The following is a 9459-nucleotide window of genomic DNA, read 5'->3' on the forward strand; positions in this document are numbered from 1 at the left end:
GTAGACCTGTTTTAATTTTTTTAAGCTTCAACCTGAACTTACATATAAGTAATTGATGGCCCCTGACTTGATTTTAGTTGCTGATATTAAACTCCTCCATTGTATCATCCCACAGATATAGACTGTCAGTTTGGCATACTATAGTGGCTTGTGTGTTGCTAAGGTAAAGGAAGCTCTCTTATTGGTCAGTAGGTTAGTGGTATTGCAAATACTAGTAGTTCACCCAAAATGAACAGGTACCAGCTGAGCTTCCAAACTAAGAACAGACCACAAAGAAGGAATATAGGCTGTCCACTTCTGAGGAATTGGCCACTAAAAATCTATGAATAGCATTAAATTGTCAGATATGGAAAACCTCATACACAGAATCAAAACAGTGACAGAGACAGTACCAGAAGATCAGCCCCTCAGGTTGGAAGGTTCTCAAAAATATGACGGAGGAAGAGCTGGCTTCCCAAAGTCGAGTGGTCCATGCTGATGCAGATGGAGTAAGTGTACAGGGGTTAAGCCTTCGAGACATTCATTGGCTGCTGGAGCATGGCTCAAAATGACAACAAATGGCTGCAAACACTAATAGGAACTTGAAATGTACAAAATATGAATTGGAAGTTGTCAATATTAAAATGGAACTCATAAAGATGGACATCCTAGGTGTTAGTGAGCTGAAATGGACCGGTACTGGCCCTTCTGAATCAGATAATCGGATGGTGTACTATGCCAGGAAGGACAGACTCAACAGGAATGGCCGCAAATCTATCACCAAAAAGGACTGCTCTGCTAATGCTGTAATAATTGCAAATACTAAAGGAACTTTCTTTAAGAGAAAATTAAGATAACTTCATCTCTGATATAATTGGAATCTTTACCTCTAGTAGAGTTGAGGATGCTATTGCCTAAAAGCCTGTTTACTGTGTATTATTACCCATTGCTTACACAGCTTGCGGGGAAAGGAAAAGAGGAATTGGTGGTCTTAGAATACTGGTTGAGATGGTACTCACCCCAGAAATATTTTATTTAACAATTGGGTTATGTGCATCTGAGGTAGGAACTTTTTTCTACCATAAATGACCCCAATAACTCTTTGTTATTTTAAAAAAAATATTTCAATATCTATCTTGAAGTGCAATGCTATCTGTGATAAGATAGTATCTAACTGCAAAAAAGGAAATCCAATCACTTCGACTAGTATTCAGATTTAAGCACAGCCACTAAATCTAGTGATGCATAACTCAGAATTCTGCCAACATCATCAGTCTGAAATGGATCAAACATACAATCAAGATGCACTGGTAACTATTGATGACTGGAATACAAACATCGGAAACAAAGAAGGAGGTACAGTACTTGGAAAATGTGGTCTGGGTGACAGACATGAAGCTGGAGGTTGAAAGGTAGAATTTTGTAAGATCAATACATCTTCATAGGATATGCCTTTTATCAACCGCACAAACTGTGACTAGACACGTGGACATCTCCAGACGGAATACACAGACACAATGCTAAAACATTTCAAGAATCTGCCGATACAGCAAACCTAATAACATTTCACTGACCAAAGCCCAGCAAATGGCCAAGCCAAATACTAGTGGAGCAGAAAGTACACCCAACAGCAACGACAACTAAAACAAAGTTACATGGGACAGGGCATGGAGCTTAAAAACAGGAACAAGGAGTTTCTTTGCCGCCTGCCTGCTCAAGGTGGTGGTTCTGTTCCACACTGTGCCCGCCTTGGCCACCACCATGTTGGCTTCCCAGTGACGACTGGCGCTGCACGGGCTCCATGCATGGCAAGGACAGTGCCAAGGACATTGATGGGCGCATGAAGAACCTGGACAAGTAAAGGGGCTTTGTGTGCATCGTAACCAGCGTAGCCTCCCAAGGAGGCAAAACTACACTCAGCTCGTTGCTTTCCCCTGCCCCAGCTGGGGAGGGAGGAGCCAGGAAGTAATGCCGAGATTCAAGAGTTCACTGCCGACTATATCGTCAAAGTCAAATTCGATATGTACAGAAAAGTCTGTGTGAACGGGGGCGATGCCACCTGCTGTGCAAGTGGATGGGAGTCCCACCCACGGGGCGGGGCATCCTGGGGAACTCCATCAAGGAACCTCACCAGGTTCCTTATCCACAAGGACGGCTGTGCGGTGAAGCAGTACGCCCCGTGGAGGAGTCCTTGGTGATGAAGAAGAACCTGCCCCACTACCTCTAGTCGCACAAGCTCTGCCCCAACCCACCGCCCTGCGTACCTGGACCCTTCCCCTCGGCACCCATGACAGCTTGCCTGCAAACCACCCAGCTGGTGGGGCAGCCCTGAGAACCCAGCTTGCACCTCTGCTGGAGGAAGTCCCGGCCTCTGCCAGCTGCTCTGCTTTGTGGGAATAAAACCTTCAAATGGAGGGGGTGGAGGGAGGTGAGCATGGAGAGGAACAAGAAACCATCTACTCAGCAAGCAAATCAAGTATCTTGGTCAATATTCTTCATTTTCAGGCTTTTTCCTGATTACAAATTGGGTTATGATTTTCATGAGCATGCTAGACTCACCTCCTCTATAATTACTGAATCTGCACTTTATCAAAGGAAATTTGGGCTGTAGATGTTTGGAAGAAATATGTGTGTGGATGAACCTTCTGTGCAATTGAAAGGTTACCCTACAGACAAACGCAAGTCAATACTAAGTCAACATTAAGTCCCTAGTTTCTGTAAGCCTAAGTAAATAGAATGCTAAGACTTATTGTTAGCAGCGGCCAAGTTGGGCCCTGACTCAAAGTGTCCCTATCAATAGCAAATGAAATGCCACCCAGTCAGACATCATTCCCATGATCAGTGCAGAGGCAAGTTGGGTTTTCAAAGGCTGGCTTCAGAAGTAGATTACAAGCCTTTCCCCTAGTCTGTCTTAGTATGGAAGCTCCAGTGAAATCTGGCCAGCATTACAGCAACACACAAGTCTCCATTGATAGGCAAGTCATGGTTGTGCATAAGATAAATTAACTAGGAATAAAACCTGCTCTCCTATATGAAAGGTAAGAATTTTACTACTGAACCATCACTGCCCTTGGCAATGCACCTGACCCTTGAGCACCAGATGTGTGGACTTTGCGGATCTACTTGTGTGGGTTTTTTCCTGTTGCTGCTGTTGCTGCAAGATTAAGTGGTGTTAAGTATCCTCTTAAAACATCCTGTCAGCAGATCATCTCTCCAGTATGGAGTCTACCTGATAGAGAGACCACTGTGCACATGGAGATAACTAGCACTACACAGTATTATAAATGCATCATTAAGCTCACCACAATAGCCGAAGGGAGAAAAGAAGCTGTAAGTGGGCCGGGGAAATTCAAACCCATGTGCTCAAGGGTCAACTGCAAATTATACATGAATATTTTTTTTCTTTTTACTGCACATAAGGTCAACAACCCTAGCTTCCCATGTTGTTCAAGAGTCACCTGTAATTAAAAAAAGAACAACAACTCAAACTCAATGTCATCAAATTGACTATGTCTCAGAGTAACTCTCTAGGATAATGTAGAACTACCTGTGCCAGCTTCCAACTCTGCCAGTCTTTACAGGAGTAGGGAGTCTCATCGCTCCCTTGGGGAGAGTCTGACAGGTACAAACTACTTCTGGAGCTGCAGTGACTTTTTATATGAGGAAAAATGTGTGCTACTGACCTTGCAGTTAGCAGGTTACCCCATAACCCACTATGCCACCAGGACTCCTTGATCCATCCAACTGTGATTAAGATGCTAGAAATGGAGACTTCCCCCAAGATGGTGACTGAGTAACAGATATCAGTGAGACTCTGCAGAAGTCGGTGCCAGAGAGTTACAGCACCAGGTCGCAGAAAGATAAGTAGGCACAGATCCACTAGGTTTTGAGGAGCTGGGGGCTTTTACCTTACAACAGTGGAGGCCTGCTAGAGTCTAACCTTAGCCCCATCACTGTCTCGGCCAGAGTTGGGATCATTTGCAGCCAGCCCAAGGCCTTTATCTCCACAGAGCTACAGCTTGCCACCACCTCTGAGCAGGGCTTAAATCCCTCCAGCCCCACTGTCAGGGATGGGGGCCCAGCTCTCTTGTTACATTTATTCCCTCTCTTCTCTATTTCCCTCCACAGTCTCAGCGAGCTGGTTTTGGGGTGGGTTTTTGTTTTGTTTTTTAATTTCTCTCTTCCCTTTTATCTCACAGGGCACTGGCAAACTCTTCAACACTCCCCTTAGCCTAGGGCATTTATGACTGCCCTCTACCCAGCTGGGAAAGCTCCACCCTCTGCAGTGTAACCTGAGGCTGGGGAAAACCCACACAACTTCTTCCAGGGGAAATTGCTCCCACCTTCTTCCAAAGGAAATCCCACCTGCCTTACTACAGGGAAAATTCCGCCCACCAGCCCACTGCAACACATAACACATGGCTGGGGAAATCCCACCCACCTTCTTGCTGCCTTCCATGGCACTCCCATTGCAGCAGGCACCCTGCATGCCCTCTGCAGTGCCCCAGGCTGCCGTGGGCCACACCATCATACCTTTTTGTGAGGTCCCCCAGTGCAACACCATCCTCGCAGGTCCACACCATCCAGCCAGCATCCTTTGAGAGGACCATCAAACTTGCCCTCCAAATGACAGAATGTTGGTTGACTAGGGAGAGTGAAGTCATAAGAGGATAAAGCGGTGAGCCAATTCCATACTGCAATTTGCTGCAGGAAGTTGGAAGAAGCGCTCCTACGAGTCTCCCAGAAAGAGCCCAGTGTTCTTTGACTCTCTAGGAAATGGCGCCAGGCTCTTCTAAAGCACACAATGCAAACAGCAATCACGACGTCCTTCACTGACCCATGTGCTATGGGGAACAACACTGGAGACGCAGTGCGGGAATTGTGCCTGATCTGACTCCGCCACACTGAAGAGAAACACTAAGGGCGTGCAACAGAACAGCAAGGGGAACAGAGCAACGAAGTCCCCGGGGAATACCGAAAATAGACTTTGAGGCCAGGGCATGGCACTCCATCAGACTGGACCAGAAAACACTCCTAAAGGTCAACAAACAGACCTTGAACTATTTACAGACTTTTCTTTGTTTGTTGTTTGTTGTTGTTGTTGCTTTGTTTTGCTCTGTCTTGTTTTTTGTGCATACTATTATCTCTGCAGGTCTATCTAGATATGATAAGCAGGATAAACAATCTGGAGGAGAAAACAACGGGACCAACAGTTCTGAGGGGACTTGGAAGAGGGGGAGGGGGAGGAAGGAAGTGGGTGTTAATAACCCCAGGCATAAGACAACAGCAAGTGACCCAAAATTGATGGTGAGGAGGATGTAAGAGGCCTGGTAGGGCTTCATCAAGGGCAATATAACCGAGAGGAATTACTGAAACCCAAATGAAGACTGAGCATGATAGTGGGACAAGAGGAAAGTAAGAGAAAACAGGAAGGAACTAGGAGGTAAAAGACATTTATAGAGGTATAAATACAGGCATGCACATATGTAAATATATTTATATATGAGGATGAGGAAATATATCTATGTGCATACCTTAATAGGTTTATTATTAAGGTTGTAAATGGACATTTGGCCTTTACTCAAGTACTCCCTCAACACAAGAGCATTTTTTTTCTATTAAACTGGCATTCCATGATGCTCACCTTCCCGACATGATCGCTGAAGACAAAGTGAATTCATAAGCAAATGTGGTGAAGAAATCTGATGGTGCCTGGCTATCAAAAGAGATAGTGTCTGGGGTCTTAAAGGCTTGAAGATAAACAAGCAGCCATCTAGCTCAGAAGCAACAAAGCTCACATGGAAGAAGCACACCAGCCTGTGCGATCATGAGGTGTCGAAGGGATCAGGCATCAAAGAACAAAAAATCAAATCATTGTGAATCAGGGGGAGTGCAGATTGGGGACCCAAGACCCATGTGTGGGCCACTGGACATCCCCTTACAGAAAGGTCATGGGGAGGAGACGAGCCAGTCAGGGTGCAGGGTAGCAATGATGAAACATACAACTTTCTAGTTGACATATACAAGAAAGCATCAAATGTTTGTGGAAATGTTCTATGTTTATTTTTTCCATGAATTTTTAAAAACCCTCCTTGTAAAATTACTCATTAAAATGACCCTGAAAAGATATACTGGCTATCTAAACTACTACTGTTTTAAATAATACTGTCCAGAACTTGAATTTGATGAGTGAGCTAGTACTCATCTTTAATTTCTCTTAATTTCATATGATATGACAGCAATGAATCAACCATATTTTAGTGAGATGTTATCAGCAGCTTCATCTTATTTCTGATTAAATAAAAGAAAATAGATGTTTTCTTAGTCAATATTCCTAATGTGTGTATAAACCCCAAGAGGGTGTTGTGGACTAACTAGATCCCTCGATTGTAAACGTCAGTGCTGTGCAAGTGTATTCTCTGAGTGTGCTGTCTTGTAGTGGAGCTGCCTTCCTAGAATGGTTTCCAAGAGCCCCCACCTCCTACCCATTCAAAAAAGACAGAAAAAGTTGTCATATACACCCGGTATATGACTTATAAAATACTTAATGACAAAATAATAGTGATAACAGAATCTTTATAAATTCATAAACTGCTATCTTGTAAAGACTTGTTTACCCATTTATTTCATCATTCTATTTTACTGATATTTACTAACTTTTTTAAGTGTAAAAAGTTACAAAAATTCATTCATCTTGCACTTTTTTTGAGTTTTCAAAATGAAAAAGTACACATACACACACACACACACACAAAAGAAACATACAACTTTCCTCTAGTTCTTTAATGCGTCCTTTCCCCCACTATCATGACCCCAGTTCTACCTTACAAATCTGGCTAGACCAGAGGATGTACAAGGGTACAGATCAGAACTGGAAACATAGGGAATCCAGGACTGATAAACCCCTCAGGACGAGTAATGAGAGTAGAGATACCAGAATAGTAAGGGGAAGGTAGGGGAGGAAGGAGAACCGATCAAAATGATCTACATGTAACCCCCTCCTGGGGGATGGACAACAGAAAAGTGGGTGAAGGGAGATATCAGACAGTGTAAGACATGACTAAATAATAATAATTTATAAATTCTCAAGGGTTCATGAGGGAGGGAGGGGGAGGAGGGGAGTGGGAAAATGAGGAGCTGATGCCAAGGGCTCAAGTAGAAAGAAACTATTTTGAAAATGATGATGGCAACAAATGTTCAAATGTGCTCAACACAATGGATGTATATGTATGAATTCTCATAAGAGTTGTACAAGCCACCGATAAAATGATTTTAAAAACAAACAAAAGATGTTACAAATGGCAATTAAACACAATTCCATTGTGTTTATTTAGAGATTATTTTGATCAAGTGAGGTGACTTGTCCGGGACCCTATAGTCATTATAAGGCAAGTTCACTTGTCCACACTTCCTGGCTTTCTTTCCCTGATCCCCGAGTCAGGCACTCACACAAAGGAGACACCCTGTGGGCTCAAACTTTCCATCTGGAGGCTAAAGGAAAGCTCAGACACCACATCAGCTGGCAGACGTGCTTCTTCTGTCTGTTGGTGGCGCCTCACCTAATGCTCATTATCATGGTAACAGGACACCGGGATGAGTACCTGCTGACACCGATTCTCCCAGGAAAGGCCTAACCCGGCCTTTTGTGTCTCCATCATGCATGATGTAGTAAGAGACAGGGGAGATGGTTTAGATACATTATGTCCCTGGTTGACAGATGGGCAGAACACATTTTTCCTTGTATAAAACTGTCACTGCAGCTCCAGAAATAGTTGGTGGCTGAGAATGGAAAGTGGTGCAGACTTGCTTTAACCACAGAGAGCAGACAAAGACTTGAGTAAAACACAGACCCACCTTTGAGAACCAGTAAGTCTCCCAGCCTGACAGGGGAACTGCGGGATGTCAAGAACCAGGAGCATTTCCAGACAGCTGATATTTCATTCACTAGGAGCTTTATGTCTTCTAAAGGAGAATGAACAAATCTGCCATAGGAGTCCAGCCGGAATTCTCCTTAGAAGTTAGGGGGAGAGGCTCATCTCATGTATTTCAGGTAGGTTCTTAGGAAGAGGACACCATGTTTGGTCAAGTAGAGGATGAACGAAAGAGGAAACCTCTGAACAAGACGGACTGGCACAGAGGCTGCAATACAGGACGCCCACACAGCTGTGCTGTGAGGGTGAGGCAGGATGGGCGGCAGTCGGTCTGTCGTCTGAGAAGGTTGTTTTGTTTCCTACAGAGCTGCTGGGCTCAGAGTCCACTCAAGAGCACCAGCAACAACAAAGGAATACACTGGAAAGGCAAGGCAGGGAAATCTACATAAAGCGGATCGGGGACTAAAATTGCTGTCTTTTTTTTTTTTAATTTCATGGGAAAGGAACTTCTATCTTTGCCTCATTATGATTCTAATGAATTAAATAATATAAAGAGAGGCGCAAGCACTTCCCTTCTCCCACGTGTGTGAGACTAGATGCGCAGTGCTTCCATGCACTAGGTATATTTGATACGATGATAATAATGAACTATCCATTTTACTCTGTAATAATTGCTTACAAAACAAAAAACTTGCTGCCATCTGATTTCCACTAGTAACGACCCTATAATGCAAAGTAGAACTGTCCCTGTTGCTTTCTGAGACTAAATTTTAAAAGAGTGCAAAGCCTCATCTTTCTGCCTTGCAGCAGCCAGTGGTTTTGAACCGCTGATCATGTAACCTATTATGTCACACGGGCTCCATTCTAATTCTAATATAATTATAGAACTCTAATTATAATATAATTATAGAACTCTGATTATAATTATAATATAATTATAGACTGGAGCCTTGGTGACATAATATAGGTTACATGTTGGGGAGCTAACCACAAGATCAGCAGTTCAAAACCACTGGACTTTCCTGTAGTTCCTAAATGCTTCCTCCCTCTGCCCCCTACTATCATGATCCCAATTCTACCTTACCAATCTGGCTAGACCAGAGGATGTACACTGGTACAGATAGGAACTGGAAACACAGGGAATCCAGGGTGGATGATCCCTTAAGGACCAGTGCTGAAAGTGGCGATACTGGGAGGGTGGAGGGAGGATGGGGTAGAGAGGGGGAGCTGATTATAAGGACCTACATATAACCTCCTCCCTTGGGGATGGACAACAGAAAATTGGGTGAAGGGAGATGTCTGACAGTGTAAGATATGACAAAATAATAATTTATAAATTATCAAGGGTTCATGAGGGAGGGGAGACCAGGAGGGAGGGGGGAAAATGAGGAGCTGATGCCAGGGGCTTAAGTGGAGACCAAATGTTTTGCGAAAGATGAGGGTAATGAATGTACAAATGTGCTTTATAAAATTGATGTATGTATGGATTGTGATAAGAGTTGTATGAGCCCCCAATAAAATGATTTTAAAAAAAGAAATACTATATTATAGAGTCTAGTATTCTCTGGGGAAATTTGATACCAAGATCTGAATAGAATAAGGAGAGAAG

At 43.6% G+C, this 9459-nt stretch overlaps 1 pseudogene; it reads left to right on the top strand.

Moving 5' to 3' along the window:
• Positions 1-431: 431 nt before the first annotated feature.
• Positions 432-2206, top strand: LOC142439992 (phospholipid hydroperoxide glutathione peroxidase pseudogene; annotated as a pseudogene).
• The last annotated feature ends 7253 nt before the right edge of the window (positions 2207-9459 follow it).

This window comes from Tenrec ecaudatus, chromosome 2 (genome assembly GCF_050624435.1).
Source record: "Tenrec ecaudatus isolate mTenEca1 chromosome 2, mTenEca1.hap1, whole genome shotgun sequence".
In the NCBI taxonomy this organism is placed as follows: domain Eukaryota; kingdom Metazoa; phylum Chordata; class Mammalia; order Afrosoricida; family Tenrecidae; genus Tenrec; species Tenrec ecaudatus.